We start from the raw sequence: 21699 nt of genomic DNA on the forward strand, positions 1-21699 counted from the left end.
CTGGGCCTGTTTAGGCCTTTACCTTCTATCCTTACTTGTGTTGGGAACAGTGTGCGGATGACTTCAGGCTTCCAGACTTGTTCGTCTTGTGGACGCTTGATGTCGGCGACGGACCCTCACCTCATTCGCATGTGGTGTTTGGGGGAGGATCACGGCTCCACTGATTGCAAGGTGTGCCAGCTGTTGAAGCCGAAGTTGCGGCGAGAACGCCGGATGAAACTTCTCCCGGCTCACTTATCCAAGTCTGCTTCGTCGCCTCTCTCAGCCTCTGCGGAGGGTTTTCGGAGTGCCCGTCACAGTCGTCGTCCTCATCCCTCTCCTGTGCCGCAAGAGCGTCGCTCCCCTGTGGGTAAGTGTCGCAGTTTGTCCTCGAGTGCTGGTTTCCGGCATGTTTGGGGCGTGGGCTCTCTGCCAGTGATGCGGCCCTGCGTGTCGTCCCCCTATCCACCATTTCCAGGTAACTGGTCGTCAAGAGCCCAGATGGAGGCATATGCGGCGGCTTTGCAGGCCTCTCTGGTTCCTCCTCCTCCTTCCCCTCCTGGGGTGTCAGCGGATCCCTTGCACGGTGCGAGGCCTTCCGCGGCGTCACTGGCGGCTCCGTCCCCGGCTGGTTCGGATCCAGGCTTGGAGGATGTGGTGCTGTTGAGCTGCGGCCCTACAGTGGTCCCTCCTTCGGACCACGGTTCCCTGGCCTCGCCGCAAACTCCTACAGGAGTCCCTCTGGTGTCGCTGGAGGTCGCCGGGGCTCAGGTCGCATCCCCGAGCCCCTCTCGCTCCTTGGACAAGGTGATTCTGTCTAAGGCCGAGGTGACGCCGCTACAGCGCCGGCAGCTGTGGACCCCCCTCGTCCCGTCATGGGTCGAGGCTGGCGGGGGACCCCTCGTCCCTCCCCGGGCCCCTCTCGTTCCTCCGCGCAAGCCTCTGCCTCATCGGAGGTCGAGTCGAGGCCGGCGGCGCCCCAGGGGTCGGAAGGCCCCTCTCGTCCCCTTGTGGGTCGAGGCTGTTGGGGGACTCCTGGACGGTCCCCGGGTCCCTTTCGTCCCTCCGCGTAGGTGGATGCCTCGCCAGAGGTAGAGTCTGCCTTGGCGCCGCTGTGGGGATCGGTGGACCTCTCTTGTTACCCCCCCCCCCTCCCCAATGGCTCGAGGTTGGCGGGGGACCCCTTGCCGCTCCCGGTCACTTCTCGTTCCTCCACACAGGCGGCTGCCACGGAGGTCGAGCCGCCTCTCGAGCGCCCCTTGACTGCCTCGGCTGGTGCAATTTCCACTTTACTGGCTTAGATTGTCTTGGTGATGCCCCGGGTGTCTTCCTCGGGGGTCGCTGCGCTGTGTGCTAGGTCTGACCTGCTGTCTGCGACCTAGCATCGTGGCTCTGGTTCTGTTTCTTGAGACATGTGCGCGGACACCCTCGCTGCGGTGTGTCCGGGGTCTCCTTCACCTTCATGTTCTCTATCTTGGAGACTGGGAGGGTGTGTTTCTCCTTCTTCCTGGTGTAGCCTGGCCGGTCTTCCGGGGGGCCCTGGACTGTTCTTCCTGCTTACGACTGTCTTCTTGCTGGCGGAGCCGTTCTGTCTGGTCTGCTGCCATCCGACTGTGGTGGGCTCGCCTTCTTTTCCCTAGTTTCCTTGGGCCCTCTAGGTTGTTCTTTTCCTCTTCCTTGCCCTGGCATTGGTTGGAGGTTCTGTTGCCTTGTAGGGGCGCGGGGTGCTTCAGCCTCCCCTGGCTTGCCCTTGGTTCTTCTGTTGAGGGTGAACGGACTCTCTTTCTCCACCCTCCTTGCCTGGGGGTTGAGACTTTCGCCTGCCTGTTGGACCAGTCCCCTGTGGGACCCTCTGTTATGTCCAGGCTGGTGAGGTCCTTTTGCAGACCCTCCTTCCCCGGGTGTTTGGCTAGGGTATCTATTCTACGTTAAGGAATCTGCGGCTAGTAGTCTCTATCAGATGTACGAGTTTCTTACCTTCGGTAATGATGTATCTGGTAGAGACGATTCTAGCCGCAGATTCCCTCACGGCCCGCCCTTCCTCCCCTTTCTGTGAGGACCTTTCGCTTGGTCTTCTGCACTCGCTCCCGGAGGTGGCTATGTCTCCTGTGGGTGCATTCCTTGTCCTTTTGACAGGCTGTTTCTTGTTCTTGTTCCTTCCTCTTCTGGTGGCGCCTTGGAGAATGGGTCTAGGGGTACTTTTGTGCCCCTCTGTTCGGGTTGTTCCAGGGTTGATGCTTGCCTTTCCTCTCGTCCCTTCCTTCCCTCCCTCCCTCTTTACTAAGGGTCCTGGGGCCTCTGCTGCCCTCCGAGTTGGGGTTACCTGGTCTTGCCTTGTCCTTTGGGTTTTGGGGGGGTTGTCGCACTCTGTGCAAGGGTTGCCTTAGAGGTCGTCGTTCCCTGTTTGTCTTGAAACTGGTACCCCATTGTTATTCTTGGTTGGGGTTGTGGCCCTGTGGCATGTTGTTGTGACATTTTGCTTATGTTACTTGTCTCCAGGGGGGGGAGGGGGAGGGGGGGTTGGCTACATGCTGGCAGGGTGGCTGCTCAGGGCTGTGCTCTGCTTATTCTTATTCTTTCCCTGTCTTTGTGTACTGCAGTGTTGACACTGCTCTTCATGGTGTTGTTTGTCGCCATTCCTTTTTTCTGCTCTTTCGCACACTGTTCCCAAACTCCCACAGTTTTTGTCTGATGGCACCGCGTTGTGCCGCGGAAAAGTTCTCCAAAGAAAACTGAAGTAGGCACGCCGGGGTGGGACTTGTGTGACCTCGCGGACGTTGGCGACGCCTGGGCGGAGCCGGTGATGCCATACCCCCGGCGCGCCAACGTCCTAATATAAGCCAGTTACACCCATCTCAAAAAGAGAATGGTAAACGAAAGCACCACTCAAGCCACTCACAAGTGTTGGTGCAAATGACTATAACATCTGCCACAATCCGATGTTCTCAACTGTTGGTATTGTTCATATCACAAGAAACCACTCACGAAAAGTAAGTTGCACCGTTCCAGCGCCCTCGGACCAGGTCACCAGTGGCCTCACATCAAGATGGTAACCAAAACATATATAATGTACAAGCCCAGTCTCCACAGACCATCCTAACGGCGCTGTAGGAAAATGCCCCTTTTGCATGGTTGCCCCCACTTTTTTCCTGGCACCTGATGCAGCATGACTTGTGTCCTGGGTCCCTGCCAATCAGGTTCCTAGGGCCTGTGTTCTTTCCCAAGACTCTACCTTTGTATTCACAATTGGCACATCCCTGGCCACAGGTAAGTCCCTTGTAAAAGGTACCATGGGCACTGTGACCAAGGAAGGCCTCTAAGGGCTGCAGCACCTGTTGTGCCATCCTTAGAGGCCCTGCACCTTATCCTACACACACTACCACTGCAGTCTGCGTGTTTTGGTGTAGAGAAATGTGAAGAGCCAACATGACACACATCTCTGTGTGCCATGCCTGCAATCCACTGCCCAAGGCCTAGGTAAGTCACACCTCTAGCAGGGTGCACTAGCCCTAAGGTGAGGGTACAGATGCACGAGCCTGTACCCCTCCAGTGTCTAAGTCTATTCTTAAACATTGTATTTGTAGTAAAGTCATGAAGAGTATATGGTCTGGGAGTTGGTCACTACGAACTCTACAGCTCCATAATGGCTTTACTAAAAACTGGGAAGTTTGGTAGCAAACTTCTGAGCACATTAAACCCACACTGATGCTAGTGTGGGATTTAATGTAAAATGCACTCATAGGATATCTTGGGATGCCCCCTAAAAGTCTAAACAAAACCCATCCTGGGCAGAGGTGTCATGCCTCCTCCCCCAGGATGTGCTTGGTCCACGAAAGGGGAAGCTTCAAAGGCCTGCCACCTTTGGAAGCTGTTCCTGCCTTTTGCTGCCCCCAGCAACTGGCTCCTACAGGTTCTAACCCCCATTTTGGGCGGGAGAATCTGCAGGAAATTCAAGCTAGGAAGGGAGGTGTACCCACCTTTGTCAACCCCACCCCTCAGGTGGGGAAGGCGAGATGAAGCACACATTTCAGTTTCCTCCATCTTGAAGATAAGAGGACTCAGCCAGTTAATAAAAGCTCATGCCCCCTCCCACTGGTAGGTGGTGTAATAGAGTGTGTACCCACCCCAAGGAAGAGACCCATTGCACACCACTTTAATATCCCTAAATTTAGTATTTAGGGGCGACCCTGAACTACTCCTCCTCAGATTCGAGTGAGAAAGAAGGGCCGAAGAGCTGTGCTTACCCAGGAATGAGAAGACGACACCAACTGCCTTGGCCCCAGCCATAGCGGTCTGTCCCGTCTACGACCTGCCAACAGCAAGAACCCCGGTGAGTCCAGCAGCCAGCAACCCCCAAGGTCTGGAGGACCTGGACTGCCACCTTCCTACAGACACTGTGTTCTTTGATCACTGGATTTGCTCAACCAAAGACTCACCTCCAGAATCCGGATTTCGGTAACTCAGCGATTCTGCACCTCTCTGCACACGACACCACGGCTCGAGTTTGAGTGGCCCAACACCCCAAGGAGGTCTCCACAGTGATCCTGATCTGGTGATCCCTGACCTGCCTCAAGCTGACGCCTGCAGCCTCAACCTGAAGGGTCCCCCCGACTGCGACCGGAGCTGGTAAGAAAAGCTAATGCCAGAAAACACCTCTGCACCCAACCAACAGAGTCCAGGCATCCCCCAAGATCCCAACTTACCTCTCCAGCCGGTTGTCGCTTTCAGGAAACCTTCTTGCTCGAGGGTACAGCATCTTTGTGAAACCGAAGGTCCCCATTGGGAAATACAGGGTCCTGATGTCAGTTTTGCACCCTGCACCCAGCGCCCCAGCGCCACTGGCTGTGCAGCTCCTGTGTCATTGGCCCCTGAAGTGCTGACCTTAGTAGCTTTGCTCCTACACTCGAGTGGCCTGCTAGTCAGCAGTCCCTAAGCAAATACCCCATTGGCTAACATTGGGCCTCTGCACTCGTCACCCGGGCCACCCCAGTGCCGCTGGTGATGCAACTTGAGTGCCCATCTAAACCTTGGGTAACCTTGCTCCTAACCCCCAAAGCTCACCCTCGTAAGTAGAGTACTTACCTTCAAAACTGATAACCATTTTTCTCCCTTAGGAACTCGCGTTCTAAGATTTTGGGCTTAAAATTGTTCTAATTGTGGAACTGTTAATGCATGGGGGAAAAGTGAACTCAATTGCAAAGTATAAAAAGTCGTACTTAACTTGTATGTAGAGATCCTAAGGTGTGGTATCTAGGCATATCACCCCAGTACTCGTAGTAATCCAAAAGTAACAAAAAAGTAATTACTGTGTAATTGAAACTGTCTTCAAAGCATTTACCAACCTGTAACAATTGTAATTTCAGGCACAACTGCATTACCTTGAACTGTCTTGCATTTTGAAAGTATATATCACTTACCTTTGCCAAGTCCTGCTTGGTTCTAAAATAAAACATAAGTATAAATTTTTTATACTTACCTAATTGGTCTGGATTCTTTCTGAGTGGGTCTCTGAGTGTGTACATCAGTCCTTTATTGAGTGAATACAATACATGCTTAACACACGCTCTTTATAAGCCTAAACACTCACCCACACTACCAGAAAGAGAGCTGTTAGTACTTACCTAACTTAGCCTCTGCTATACCTCTGGGGTCTCCCAGGACTCTGTGCACACTATACCTCATTTTAATGTAGTATATAAGTAGCCAGCTTCCTACACTCCCTTACAATGTTGATGCGTGCATGGTATGACAAACCTGTATGTATGCATCAGGACAGCAACCATTCGCTGAAGAAACACACACTCCGGGTTTGTGCAGCATTAAGTTTAATCAAGTGTATGATACATAACAAAATTGTGAATCACCCAACGTATTTCAGCTCACGGCCTTGCACATTGGTGTTGACTTACTGGCAGGAGTACAAAGACTTTAAATTGCAGAGCAATAGATGCAAACAAAGGAGTGAAGAGGATACATTACAAGTAAAAAAATGGACACAAACTTGGGTCATGCAGTTTGCATAAGAGGTCTCTTATGTTTGATACAGACTTCTATTCACAGATTTCTCACCTTATAATTATCCCCAGACGTCCCACTGTATCTGGAAATTTTTCTTGTACAGTGCCCCTTTGCGCCGGTAAGTCGCGTCTTCCGGCTCCGCGTAGTGTCGTCAGCGTCATCCGCGCCAGAAGAGACGTGTGCGGTGCCTTTATATGCCCCACCTCAACGCGCTGACATCAGATCTTTTCTTTCTCCTCCAGTCAGTGGAGATCCGGGAAGAGCTACCCCTAGTCCTATTTTGACTACTTTTTTTCGACATTTTGTCAAAGTGTTTAAAGGTTTTTTCCTCCTGGTGTGGGACATTGTCATCCAAGATGGCCAGCTTCAATTCCTGGGGGACATGTCACCTCTCAATGTCTGTGACGGACCAGCACCTTGTGGGCCTCTAGTTCCTAGAGTGTGACTATGCCTAGAAGTCCTACTCCTATTACCGCTCCATGCACCCAAAGGCCTTGAGGGAGTGATTCCTCAATCTCTTGGCGGCTCGACGTGCGACACCCCGGCAATCAAGATCCTGGTTGATTGGAAGGTCCCAGGAGTGGTTGTGTAGTCAGAGGTATTAGTAGACAGTCAAAGTTGCTGAGTCATTTGCGTAAATCCCACCTCAAGAAAAAGAAGTAATCGAAGCGTGCTTCGTCTACGCCTCGTCGTCGGCTGACGAGACGAGGGTGCGTCCCTTGAGGCCTGGCTGTGCAGTAGAGTCCGCTCCTGGGCTGGCTCCGCACTTCTCCTAGTAACCGGGAGCAAGAGCACCCTCACCCAGTTGAAGAGAGTTTTATGAGGCTATACATCTCATCTTTGGGTGGTTCATTCCCTCCTGCCCGCCTTTGGGCCTAGTGTTTTTACCTACTGGATTAATGCCGGCGGCTCTGGTGCCAGTCGGGGACCAGGGATCCACGATGGATCAAGATTGGTACCGGTCATGCTATGTCGACCTTCCTCCCTGGTGTCGGTCCCATGGCCGATGCTGCTGGCTTCCACCTGTGCCGTCATCCAGATTTACATCCCCAACTCTGACACGAGGCCAGGGGGGGGCGTGGACCAACTCTGGCGCCCACAGGAGCAATGCCTTTCAGGCCAGAGGCTGAGCCCTATTACTTTGGGCTATGACTCGGAAGAATGGGAGGGGTCGCTGGGCCCTTAAGAATACAGGCCTTATGAACTGGGTGAGGATCCAGAAGAAGTCAATGGACTGGACACTTCTCATGATACTGGTGTGCTTTCTCCAACTACTGTGGCTATGGAGGAGGGAACTTCATTCGCTATGGTAGTGCAGAGGTCCTGGACCTTAGTTTTCCCTTGGTGACAGTCAAGACTAATATCTTGACATAAGTGATTCAGCCGGGTGTGTCCCCTTCTGAGTTGCTCCTCCCATTCAGCAAAGCACTTATTGATTTCCTGTTCAGGACCAGGTCCAAGCCCAACACGGGCTCCTGTGAACAGGAAAATTGCCTGCCACCATGCCCCGCTCCAGGGGACCCCAAATTCCTCACGAAACACTCTAGCCTGGAAAGCTTGGTTGTCCAAGCCTTCCCTTCACCTATAAATCCTGGTGCATTCTCAACCACTCCACCGGATCTGGATCCAAGAGTCTGAACAATTTAGGCAAGAAAATGTTTTCTTCCACCAGCCTTGCAATGAGGTCGGTGAACACTGCATGCCATTTTGGTTGCTATTCCCACGCTCTGGGGGATACGGTTGCGCAGGTGCTGCCTGATGTCCAGAAGGAGGTCCCGGTGGTTCTTATCAGGCTGTTGCAGACTGGAAGGATGCAGCTAAGTTCATCATTAGATGTGGACAAGACACCACCAAGTCACATGGTAGAGCGGTTTTGCCGACAGTGGCCCAGTGGTGCCACACCTGGTTGTGGACTTTTGACTTTTCTGGGGATGCCCAGTCATTCCCTCATGGCCATGCCCTTTGGAGCCTCCCGTCTCTTCAGAGACAAGGCGGATTCGGTACTGGATCTCTTTAAGGACAGCATGGCTACGACTTTCCTTGGCTCCTCATCACCCTCAATCTGCCTTTCGCTTCTTTTTGTGACCATGAAAGGGGCATATGGCTGTCTCTGTACCAGCCCAGCCACCACGGGGTGCAAGCTTTCCAGCCTCTGCTTGGTTGTGGACGCCTCCTAGTCCGGCCATTTACCATCATGGTCACCCAGTGGACAGCAGGATTCACCATCCCCTGCCCCACTAGCACCCCATAACATTGGACAAGTGGGATTTGCAGATTGTCCGAAGGAGCCACTCCCTCCACTTTGAGACTACTCCTCCATCCATGCAATCTACTTATGACAGGCTGATGGAGGATCACCTATCTCTTCTTCACCAGGAAGTGGCTGCTCTTATGGCCAAAGGAGCCATAGAGAGCGTGCTGACACCAGAAGTGGTTCATAGTTATTATTCTCACTACTTTCTGGTGCTCAAGAAGGACAGAGGCCTTCGTCCTATTCTCCAGTATTGAATCTTTAATACTGGAGGCTGTTCAGACCTTGTAAGTCTTGTGGAAAATCACATCTGTTTTCTGAGGCTCCCCATCAGGAATGTTTTTACTGCTTACACCCACATCATAGGCCACAGGAATGTAAACATTGCAGAACCTTTTCTGCCAAGATTTTGAAAGACCCAGAAGTTAAACGACACCTGGCTCCAGAAGAAAAAGACTCACTTGGACTTTGGATCTGATGATGACGGACCCAATCGTTCCTCAGAGGGGAGAAAACAAAAACATGGGGGCTCACCTCATATGAAATGGACGCTAAAAGAATCAAAATCTCATCCTAAGGACTCTGGGTCTGAAAAATCTGTCAAAAGGAAGCAAGTCCACCTTCCTGTCATTAAAAAAATTCTCCTCTTCATCTTCTATGCCTGTGATTCCTACAAGAGACTCGTCATCGGAAAAAGTCAGCTCTTCGGCAGACCCTTCGTAGACACCTACTGTGTAGGCGGGTGCATCATCGACAACAGTCAACCTCCTTACTAGTGACTACAGTGGCATTGGTAACTCCAACAACGACTTCTTCGTTGATTATGGCCATAATGACCACCATCCCGTCTACGAGAGATTTAAATCTTCAGTGGTGAGATCGTCTTCACTTCCACAAGTAGCTTGTGGCAAGCAGTCGTTATTGGCAACGACCAGTCTGTCAACGGCCCAAGAACAGCCTGTTTTTATTTCCATGGAGGGAATTCATGTGGTCCTGCACCCAGATCAGACCTCTCAGAGCAAGGTTTCGCCATTGCCTCCTGTGCATCTCCTTGAAATGGAGGAGTCTGGGATGAAGGTCTTTTTGGGCCAGCTTACAGTCCCACACAGCTTAATGTCAAGTGTCAGGACATGGACCACGATGAGCCTGATGGACAGGCTTCAACATATCTGGAAGGCGAATATTCAGAGACAAGCTTCAGCTAGCGCCTCAACGTTATGATTCGTTTCAGGAGTATTATCCTTATGATGAGCCCTATACTGAACAACATGCTCCAAAGGAAGACACTATGTCAGTGCCTATCTCTTGAGTAACAAACCTACATCATATGCTTGATGATTGTTATAAAAGATTTCTGGAGACAATCGCCGCTGTTCCTCATACTTCGGGGCGCTTGGAGGCACGTAGTGTGACATTGCTACCTAGAAACCCAGTGGACCCTCAATCACAGAAGGAAAGACCAGTGTTGCCTCCAATCACTATCAGAGAAGGCTACTTTGACAGTGAAGGGAACAATCAACCTGAGGAAGGGGAACTTTCTCAAGAACAGAGAGACAAAAAAGTGGTAGAGGGTCCAAGGGGAGAAATTTTTATAGACCCACTAGTACCTAGTCCCCCAACTAGTCAATAAAACACACGAAAGGTACTAAAAGTCTGAAGAGAAAAAAGGAGAGAGAGATGTCAATACAAATCTCTCTCTGGAACCTAATAGTGTCCCATTTTATACCCAGACCACACAGTTGATCTAGAAAGTTAACATTGTTATACCCAAAGACATGAGAGGTAGAGAAGATACAGAATCTGAGAGAAAGTACCCATCAGCCCACTCATAAGTGGAATCTCGTCATCTGGGTATAAGTTGGCAAATGGTGTCCTGTAGGTTGCTACCCACCAGGACCGAATAACATATCTGGTGGGTAGCAATTCCTTGCATGCTATCAATATACTGTTTTTTAACCATACCACTTTGATGGTCAGACCCAATAAAGTTTTCTATGACATCACTGTAGGTATTTTTAGAATCACTTGGATCATTTTCCTTTCTTTTCTTCTTTTTGAGCACTGCAAACTTCTAGCCCCTCCCGCTCATATACTGCCATCTGTTGGTGTAATGTTTTGGGTCCGCTATTAGGTAGCCTCGAAACTCGTTTCCGAGGTAGAACCTACAGGACACCATTTGCCAACTTATACCCAGATGACGAGATTCCACTTATGAGTGGGCTGATGGGTACTTTCTCTCAGATTCTGTATCTTCTCTACCTCTCATGTCTTTGGGTATAACAATGTTAACTTTCTAGATCAACTGTGTGGTCTGGGTATAAAATGGGACACTATTAGGTTCCAGAGAGAGATTTGTATTGACATCTCTCTCTCCTTTTTTCTCTTCAGACTTTTAGTACCTTTCGTGTGTTTTATTGAACTTTCTCAAGATCCAAATGGACCAAGGCAAGAATGGGACTACTACATCGCTCCTTCATCTCCATCGCTCTCACCACCTCCCCCAAAGATATAGGAAGATTCCATGAACTCCTCGAACGTGCTTCTAAGCGATTTGATTTTCCACTGCCAGTGAAGCAAACAGAATGTTTCCGTTACGATTTCAAGGATTCAACGAGCAAGTCTGTTAGATTAATCCCCATCATGGATTTTATTTGGGAGGAGGGCTTGAAGTTGGTGAAGACTCCAGGTTCGATAGCAGCCATCGCTCTCAGGCTGCACAAAAAAAATGCAAAGCGCCTGAAGATTCACCTACCTGCCTAATAGGATATCCTCCTCCTGCTTGTGTAGTAGAACCTCTCTGCCCCATGTTCAGCACCACCGGACAGGAAGGGCAGAATGGATAATATTGGTAAGCATTTTTCAGCTATGGCAGTCACGTCCATTAGGGAATTTAATGCTCTAGCTATTTTACGGTGATATGATAGATGTGGTTGTATCTATTTGCGTACCTTAACTACTTTCCAGAAGACTAGGAGGAGGCTAAGGAAATACTGCAGGAAGGTGCACAAGCTTCTTCCGAAATCATTGACACAGCCATGAATTCATCATATATAGTCTTCAGACAAATGGTGAGGGGGCTGTGCTACGACAAAAGTGCTGATTAAAGGCTACATCATTCCGTCCGGAGGTTTAGTCAAAGATGCTGGACATGGCCTTCGGCGGCATAAATTTATTTGGCAAACATGTCCATGATGCTCTGCTGTCGATCAGAGCAAATACCAATACTACACATTCGTAAGAGTTGTTGCAGCAAAGACGTTTTTTCGTGGAGGCAGAGTGAAAGGCCAGTTTACATCAAGAGCGTCTTACCAGACTTATAGATACCAACCATATTTCCAACAAGGAAATAGGCCACAATACTCTGCTTAACAACTATACAGAACCTACTCAGCATCCATCTGCTCATATCACCCAACGCGTTGCTGTCCACCTGCAAGTGAAAAGAGCCACGTCGTGACTAGGCATCAGTGACCACTTCAAGGCACCAGTCACCTCCAACTTTCCCTAACAGTTCGAGAACCAGCACCTCTCAATTTTACAATCATTGGAAAATAATGTCTTTGTGCACGTGGGCGTTAGACTCAAAACACCATGGTCACACCTTAGATTTTGCTCAAATGCCTCTGTCATCCTTTGCACAAAAGGAATCCTCAACATCTTGCAATGTTGAAACAGGAAATTTGCTTGTCTTATCTCCCATGGGGCTATCAAAGAAGTACCTTTCCTACATCACAAGGGATTTTATTCCAACTTCTTTCTAATCAAAAAAATGGATCTGAGGTTGCTGAGCAAATACATCAAGAAACAACCTTTCTAAATGCTGTCTCCGTAGGAGAATTTACCACTGATAAACAAGGGGATTACATGACCTCTTTCGACCTCTTAGATGCCTACTCCCACAGCCCCATAGATGCGAAACATCTCTGGTTTCTCAGACTCGGGTGGCAGGGTGCCATTACCAATTCAAAGTCCTCTCTTTTGGATTACGTTTGGCTCCCAGAGTGTTCACAAAATGCATGACACCTGTGGCGGCTTTCTTAAGAAGAAATGGCCACTAGGTGTTTCCATACCTAGACGACTGGCTTGTCAAGGCTCATACATACCGCTCAGCAACAAATTCCACCTTGGCTTGTCTGTGGCTGTTCAACAGTTTGGGTTTGAAGTTAAACAAAGAAAAGTCTGCCCTAATACCATCTCAGTCATTGGTGTTCCTCTGAGCAGTTCTAGAAGCAAAGGTCTCCTAAGCTTACCCAACTTTCAAGAGAATTCAAAGTGTATTGGACAAAACAAGTACCTTGTCAAGAAGAGAGTCCATTTCTGTTGGTACGTAAAAGTCTATGTTGGAGATGTCTTCTTGCATTACATTGATTCAAAATTGTTGTCTCAACATGAGACCTCTGCAGGAACAGTTAAACGCACAATGGCTACAAACACCATCAATATCACCCCAACTATGAAAACAGCAGTGTCATGGTGGATAAATAAGGAAAATAACTCTCCGGGTCTCTTTTATACCATTGCTCCCTCCGTTTTTAATGACAATGGATGCTTCCCTGATTGGCTGGGGAACTCACCTTCAAAACATAGAAATTGGAGGAAAATGGTTATTTAAGGAATAAAAAGTGCACATCAACCTCCTAGAGTTAAAGGTGTTTTTCTTAGGCATGCAAACCTTTCTCCTCAGCATTCGCAATCCATCTGTATTAATGAGGAAGGATCACAACCATGTTCTATCTCGCCAAACAAGGGGGGAAGAAGATCGAAGACACTGTCTTTTCAAACCCAGCAGATTTAGAACTGGCTAATTATCATATTATGTTATGTGTTGTGTATGTCTTCTTTTTTACAGGGCACATCACCACAGTAGGATGACATATTAATGTCTAGTAGTTGCTGCCCTCACACATAATTTTTCAGGTCACTGTATCAGTATTCTTGGATTTTGACTACGATAAATATCAAGTTGGTCTTTGTTTGTGTTCTTTTTTACTTTTTTTCAGGTTTCTCAATGTAGATACTTCAGAACAGACGAAGAGGCACATATTAGCCTTTTTTAGTTTAAATTCACTTTTCTGTAAAACTTACCGAAATGTTTTTTCGGAGGACGTGAGTAAGGTTGGTATCTGTGCACCCTGTCCTGAAGAAGAAGCGTATGCTTCGAAACATGTTGACAACGCACACATGAGGTGATGTACTTAATCATACAAATACCTCACAATCACCTTTTTACTAGTACCAGCACTGGGGCCCATTAAAGTTTTAGTCCTCACGTGCCAGGTATTTTTTAAAACCGCACTTAGTCACTTTTCCAGACCACACCACTCACTTTGAACACACTGAAACCCCGCATGCACCACACATAGCCAAAAATTAAAAGTGCTCCCGCGTAGTCCCCGTAGAGGGGTGCGAAGACCCCAATGATGAAGCATGACACCTAGGGTCCTTTTGTTGTGTGAGGGGTATTAAAAGAATACAGTGTGCTCCCCACCATTGTAGGGACCACTAATAGAACATCTAGTTGTGGATTCTTTTTGTTTAAATGGCTTTATAAGGGAGAACGGATCCACTTTGTCTCTCCTCTCCCCTGTTATATTCAGAAGTCTCTTTATGGTCATATAGACTGATTAAAGAATTCATGAAGGGGCTGTTCTGAGACTTTCATCCTGGCCAACGCCCTCCAGTATCCTGGCAAATAAATACAGTCCTATCACAACTCAGGAAAGGACCATTTGAACTTATTCTTAAGGCAGAAGTTAAAATGTGTTGCTCGGATACGAGTTTACCTTATAGAAATGAAATGGCAAAACAGGAACACGTTGGTTTCATTAAGCACAGGAACCGGGGAATCTCAACAAAATGTGTCTGAGGAAAGTATCTTGGTTTACAAATTTTGTCTCGTTTTATGCACATCTTGTGAAGTAACATCAATTGATTTCTGCATTCTTAAAAGCCATTACAGTTGTGAATTAAAAAAGGTTTGGTCATCTGGTAAGGAAACAGATGGCTCTCGATCTCGGGGAGAGCTAGTGTGGATCTGTGTGTGTGTGTGTGCCCGTGTGTGTGTGCCCGTGTGTGTGTGTGTGTGTGCGCCCAGATGTCCAGCATGTGGAACGTGTGATCACTACGTGTAGTGTGCATGTCTTGTCCTGATTGAGTATTTCTATCTACATGTGGGATCTAGCTTTGTGGTATTTTTGGGGATCATGAGCATTTGGCCAAACGTATTTTATTGGGGCTAATTACCACTGACCTGTTTGTGGTGCTACTGTCTCTCTGTGGGATTGATCAAGGTATTCCCTGGGCATGCATTTATCTTTAGTTTGAGATCGATCCCACCCATGATCTGTTAATCGATGGGTGTGGGTCGCAAGGCCTGTCTGAGCATGTATAGCTGACTCAGGGTTGATGGGCAGGTCACCTTGGGTACATTCGACAGCAATGGTGCGAGTTCACCAGAACTCCTAAAATTAATATGGCAGTCACTGGTGTCATTTTTATCAACATTCGCAATAGCTTGTGTACAGTTGTCATAGCGTACATTGGTATTATTTTTACCATATTGACTTTCCTAGGTCATGACATAAATTGACATCAGTTTTACTGGTAACAGCATTTTTTTTTTACATGGTTTATGGCATATATTGACATTGCTACTGCTTGTGTTATCTCTGCCGTACGGGCATAAATTATAACATACATTGACATTGTATTTATGAGCACTTTGTCATATGGGCACAGGTTATGGCATACATTAGAATTGCATTTATTGGTATTGCCGTTGTTGTGCCTGTACACATCATGGTGCTCATGGACATCGTATTTGCCCATTCGAACATATATTTCGTGCAAACTGGCCCTTCTCTTGGCCCTCACTTCTGCAAGACGAGTACGCGAAATCCATGTTTTTACTGTTGCAGAACACTTCTTGCAATTCAAAGATGACAGAGCCCTATTAAGAACTAATTCCAAGTTCATTTTGAAGGTCCAAACTTCATTTTATTTGAATGAACCTATTGTACTGACAAAATGTTTTAACAACCCTTCTACTACGGCACAAAAAGCCTTACACTGATGCCAGACGATGTTCAAAGTTTTATATTGACAGAACAAAGTCTTTCAAAAAGTCCAACCAGCTCCATATCTCATTTGCTCCGCATAAGAAGAGCTATGCTCTGTCAAGGAGCAGTATAGCCTGAATGTCAGCAGTGATTACCCTGTGCCACAATGTTAGAAATGGGGGTCTCTAGTTGGCAATGGATTGCACCTTTGCCCAGGTAAGGACCCTTCGTCCTAGTCAGGGTAAGTGGGATACATTTCGAAAATAATCCCTGCTCACCCCCTTGATAGCTTGGCACAAGCAGTCATGCTTATCTCAGAGGCAGTGTGTAAAGCATTTGCACATAACCAACAGTTATACAGTGCAAACTCTACAAAAGGACATCACACCAGTTTAGAAAAATATCCAATATATTTCTATATCCAAAACAAGACCAACGATCAGAATCCAACATACAGTACTCAAAAATATATACTTTGCAAGATATCCTTTAAAATTGCAGAAATATCTCAAAAACACAGTTCTTCCGAGTTGGTAGCTCCGTCCGGTACTACAGCGATACTGAAAACAGAATCCAGCAGTTCTGTCTGACCGCGTCAGTCGGGGTGTTGGAAGACTCGTAGACAGTACATTTTGCTTTGTGACCGGCACGTTGTTGCGAGCCGGTCGTAGTAACCTTTGCAGTTGCAATGTGAAGTGCAGCGTGCGGTGCCCTCAAGATGCTGGGCAGGCAGCGGCTCCGTGACGGTCCTCCAGCGGCATCGGTGAGATCAGGGCAGCGGTGCGGAGTGAAGGCAATGCTCGATGCGGTGCTGATAGATCATGGTGCAGGTGAACAAGCCGGTTGCGGGTAGCTGACGTTGGCCAGTACAGACTGCTTGTAGGATGAGGCGGTGCGTTGTGAAAAGTACAAGCTGTACCCCCTGCCATAATGTGGTCACTGGTGTCGAAGGCAGCAGGCAGCGATGGCATTGGTGAGACCAGGGCGGGGAAGTGAAGCGAGGCGGTACGGAGTGTGGTACCCACAGGTCATGGTGCAAGCAACGGTTCAGCGGCGTCAGTAGTTGTTGTCGTGAGACCAGGGTTGCGGTGCGAGATGCGGCGGTGCCCTCTGCAGTGCCTTCAGGACAAGGAGCCAGCAACGGAGTCTGTTGCTTTTCCCTTCTCTGTGGCAACTGAAACAACGGTTCCAGAAGCGGTTCCCAGAGGTTGGTGAAGTCTTTGCAGTCCCTGAGACCTCAGAACAGGAGGCAAGCTCAACTTCAAGCACTTGTAAAGAAAGTTCAGTGCAGTCCTTTCACTGCCCAAGGCAGAAGCAACAACTGCAGGCCAACCCATCAAAGCATCAACACAGCAAAGTTGCAGTACTCCTCCTGCTAGTTCATCCATCTCTTCTTGGCAGGTCCTTGATTCCAGCAAGTTTTCTGAAGTCTTTTACCTCCCCGAGACTTCCAACAGGAGGCAAACTCTACTTCAAGCCCTTGGAGAAAACTCTAACAGCAGGATGATGAAAGTAATATCCAGTCCTTTCCCTGCCCAAGATGCAAGCAGAAGGCCAACACAGCAGAGCACGCAGTAAAGTGGCAGTTCCTCCTGACAGCTTTTCCAGCTCTTCATTCTGGCAGGTTCCTTAGTTCAGCAGTAATCTAAAATATTAGGTTTTGGTTCCCAATATTTATACAGCAAATTCCTTTGTTCTCTTGGTGCAGAGAGGCTCTATGCTCACCCAAAACCAGTTCTGTCCTCTCTGCTCCAGCTTCCTGGCAGGAGGTGGAGACCGCATTGTCCAAGGCAGACAGGGCCTATTCAAGTGCAAGGGAAATCTCCTCCCACCACTCTAAATGCAGACCAGGCCTATTCAGGTGCTAGTGAAAACTCATCCCACTACTCTGAATGCAGCCAGGTGTATTCAGCCTAGCCCTGACTCATTTAGGAAAGGCAGGGCACACATCACCATCCCCTTCCTCCCCAGTGGCTGTCTGAGAGAATGCACACCCCCAGCCCCTGTTTCTCCAAAGCCAGACAGACAATCCACAAACAGCAGAGGCACACAGGATGGCTAAGTTACAAAATACCCACTAACTAAAAGTGGTATTTTCAAATATACAATATAAAAATCACCTTTACTAAAGGGTGCATTTTTATATTCTGAGTTCAGGCATACTAAACTCCATCTTTCATTCTTGTCCCAATAAGAAGTTATATTTATAAGATGTTATAAATAAACTCCCATTCTATTCTATAAGACAGATAGTCTTTCAATAGTGAAAAACGAATTACACAGTATTTCACTATCATGACGTCCCTCACCTCCGTCCATGTCTTACCTTTCTGGCAGGCTCTTGAGATCGATCTCCTCAGAAGCAGATTACCTTACCCCAAATCCCTCTAACCGCTGCTACCTACAGGTGATGACAACTGTCTCTGACTTCAGCCCGGGGGAAAGGGGAAGTGGGACACAAAACAAAAGAGACTGCCTCAGGACACACATTCTTTTTCTGGATACTTGTTTAGTACCTAAAAAGGAAGCATTAACAATTACTTCTCTCAGCAACTACACTGGACTAGTGAATTTCACAAACCCTATAATACCACCTATTTCAACCTGAGAACTAGCTCCTCTCAAGATGGTTTTGTCCTATATCATGTGATCAATTGAAAGAACCTCTGTCAATTAAATGAAGAGGCTTCTCTTCACAGAACCTCTTACTCACGGCACTCCCACTGTGAAATGTTGGTGACAAACTCAAGACTCAGAATCCCAAATACTTCAAAATGAGCTGTCAACAAATTGCAAGAACGTCAAGAAATAAATACTTTCACACACTTTACGGAAGCACTTCAGACTTCCCAGAAGAAAAACTGAATGCCGTTCAAATACGCAACGCTCAAAATATTCTCCTCAGGAACAGCGCTCTGAGAGAAACTTCCGTTCAGAAGGCTGTTACAGTTGAAGTGCGCCGCATGATTCCTGCGCAGGTGCATTAACAGATCTGGGGCGTCTTGAGTCTAAACAACTAGACTGAGAACCCCAACAGGAACTGTGTAAAAGCGGGTCTTCCCAAATGGATAGGGAACTTCGCAATCCAAACAACACGGGTCCGAGGGAAGACCTCCATCAGGGGCCAATTCTTCTCCAACGTGAATACTTAGCAAGAGACATCTTTAATGGGCAAGTGACAGACCTTTTAGAAGTGATGCTAGAACAAGATAAGGGGTTCCTGGCAGTACCCCCCACCAAAAGATGTCCCCTTCAACTTTGGCTTCGTATGATTGGCTTCATGGAAATCTTGTATGAGTTTTGGACGGTGAACATTAGAGTGTGGCTCCTAAGACCACTCTTCAGGACCAAAATTATTCCAATCGATCAAATAATATAATTAACTTTTTCTGAGAGTGGAATCTAAAAGCTTGTGCACTTCAAACTCCTCTACAGAATCTAGTAAAACTGGCTTGGAGGGTGAATGTATTCTCAAATTGAGTGGGCTTTTCTTTAATAGTGAAACGTGAAACACAGAGTGCACTTTGAGATGAGAAGGCAAGTGAATCTGGGTTGAACATTTGATATACCTTAAAGGGACCAATAAATCGAACTTACAGTTTTCTTTTAACCTAAGATTTTTAGTTGACGGCCAAACCTTATCTCCTGATTCAAATACTGGACTCTCTATTCTTTTCTTATCTGCCTGAGTTTTATAGGAGTTCTTTGCCTTAACCATATTCTCCTCCGCTCGAGTCAATGTATTCTGAACCTCTTTTACCAACTCTTCCACTGCAGGAACGGATCCTTTCTCTTTTTCAATTATTAAACCTTGGTGCCTACCATAATTTAAATAGAAAGGAGACTATCTAGGAGAGGAATCTTTAGCATTATTATAGGCGAATTCGGCAGCCCAAACTAACTCAGACCATTCAGCTTTTTGATCCAATAAATAGAGTCAAAGGTATTGTTCAAGGTCTTGATTGACTCTCTCCATCTGTCCATCAGTTTCTGGATGGAAACTGGTGGAGTATTTGGCGTCAATTCCTAATCTCTTAGTAAAGGCTCTCCAGAAATGAGAAACAAATTGCGAGGTCTGAAAGTAAAACTCGTGGAATACTATGTAATCTTACAATGTACTGAGTAAACAATTGCGCCAATTGAGATGCTTGGGATATATTTTTTAGTGAAATAAAATGTGCCACCTTTGAGAATGTGTCTACCATTACTAGGATGGTGTTGCACCCCTGACTAGGAGGAAGATCTACTATCAGATCCATTGAAACCGTATGCCAAGGATGTGGTGGTGTGGGCATTGGCATCACTAAACCTTGAGGGGCCAAACAATCCGATTTCCCTTTCAAACATCTTTCGCAAGTGGACACATACTGTTGTATCTGCGGTTTCATTCCAGGCCACCAAAAATTTCTTTCCACCAATTACATGGTCTTTTGAATTCTTTTATGACCTGCAAGCAACTCATCATGACCAGACTTCAATGCTTTTTCTTGAAGCTCCTTGGTAGGTAGGAACAATCGATTATCGTGATATGGAAGGCCATTCCTAACTTCTCTCTCTTCCTGTTTGTGGGCCCATTGAGTAATTTCTTCAATTTACATTGCTTTCTGGATTTCAGTTGAAAAGTCTGTACTAAGGGTGGTTAGTACAATCTTCTCTTCCAAAATTATAGTCTCTTTATCCTTTTTAGATGCCAAAAAGTCTGAATTTATCCTGGAGAGCGCATCGGCTTTTATATTACTTGTACCAGGCCTAAACGTAATTACAAAATCAAAGTCTGCAAGAAACAAGGACCTAGCATACTTGAGGAATTGTAAATTTCGATGGTCAGTGAACACAGTGACTTTATGTTTAGCTCCTAGTAAGTAATGTTGCCATTCCAAAAAGGCGCATTTGACTGCCAATACCTCCTTGTCAGCTATGGAATAATTACATTCAGGGGAAGTGAACTTCCTAGAGGAATAGGCCACAGGGTGAAGCTGGCCAGTATTTTTGTGATGCTGAGATAAAATTCCTCCCATGGCTACATCTGAGGCATCTGCTTCTACGTAAAATGGCTCACTCTGTTCGTGGATGTAACAAGATGGGAGCCTGAGTAAAAGTTTTTTATTAGAAATTGGAAGGCTTCTTCGGCTTCTGTGCCCCAGACAAACTTAACCCCCTTCTTTAAAAAACGAGTGATTGGACTCACTTTTTGGGAAAAGTCTGAAATTAATCTTGTGTAAAAATTTGAAAATACAATGAAACTTAGGAGATCTTTCACATTTTTTAGAGAAAAGGCCATTCTTGCACTGCCTTAACTTTCGCAGAATCCATTGTAACCCCCTCCGGGATATTTCGAATCCTTAAAACTCAACTCTTTCAACATGGAACCCACACTTCTCCAATTTCACATAAAGGTGGTTCTCAAGCAGTCTTGTTAGAATGGATCTTACGTGGGTAACATGTTCTTCCATACTGTTGGAAAAGATTAAAATGTCGTCTATATAAACCACAGCAACTCTGTCCAGGAATTCTCTAAGGACGTCATTCACAAAATTTTGAAATGCCACGGCATTACATAACCGGTATGGCATCACTTGGTATTCAAATAGGCCATAACGGGTTCGAAACGCTGTCTTCCATTTATCTCCTGAAGCAATTTGGATCAAATGATACGCTCCTTGTAAATCCAGCTTGGTATCTACTTTCGCATTTTTTACCTGATCCAGAAATTAAAGGAAGAGGATAACGATTGTTTATTGTCACTTGATTCAGGGCCCTGTAATCAATGCAGGTGTGAAGATCTCCATCTTTCTCAGGAATGAAAAACAAAACAAAGGAGAGGAGACGGGTGACTGGGAGGGGTGTATAAATCCATTTGCTAGGTATTGGTCCAGGTAGGTCTTAAGGTATTGATTTTCAGCTTCAGGTAGTGCATATATGTGACTGCAAGGTAGTACTGCTCCCGGTTCAATCTCAATCTTACAATTGTAAGGGCGATGAGGGGGACGTTTTTCTGCTTCTCTCTTATTAAATACAGAGGATAGGTCTTGATATTCCAAAGGAATTTCCTTTGTCTCCACAGAGCAAATCTGGGCCGGAAGGTGGGCTAATTTTCTGGCTGGCAATTCTTCTAATGGTTTTGGTTGCTCACAGAAGCAGTTTTCCTTGCAAAAAGGGGAATCCATGATGACAGATCTCTTGTTCTAATCTATGCGCGGGTTATGTTCACTTAACCAAGTAAGTCCTAGGATCAACTGGAACTGTGGCGCATCAATTAGGTTAAAAGTTATCAACTCTGTGTGACCATTTAATACAGTTAACTGGATCAATTCAGTTTCATGGTGATGGGTTCAGAGGATAGATTAGTTCCATCCACTGCTCTGACAGCTTCCAAAATCTGTTTCTCAGTAA

The 21699-nt window shown here is 46.9% G+C and overlaps 1 protein-coding gene across 2 annotated transcripts in view; it reads left to right on the plus strand.

The window, feature by feature from the left end:
• The window catches only part of LOC144762785 (putative ATP-dependent RNA helicase DDX43), a 989943-nt gene that overhangs the window by 757193 nt on the left and 211051 nt on the right, over nucleotides 1-21699 (plus strand). The gene's annotated exons all lie outside the window — the stretch shown is intronic.

The sequence above is a fragment of the Lissotriton helveticus genome, chromosome 6, assembly GCF_964261635.1.
Source record: "Lissotriton helveticus chromosome 6, aLisHel1.1, whole genome shotgun sequence".
Taxonomy (NCBI): Eukaryota; Metazoa; Chordata; class Amphibia; order Caudata; family Salamandridae; genus Lissotriton; species Lissotriton helveticus.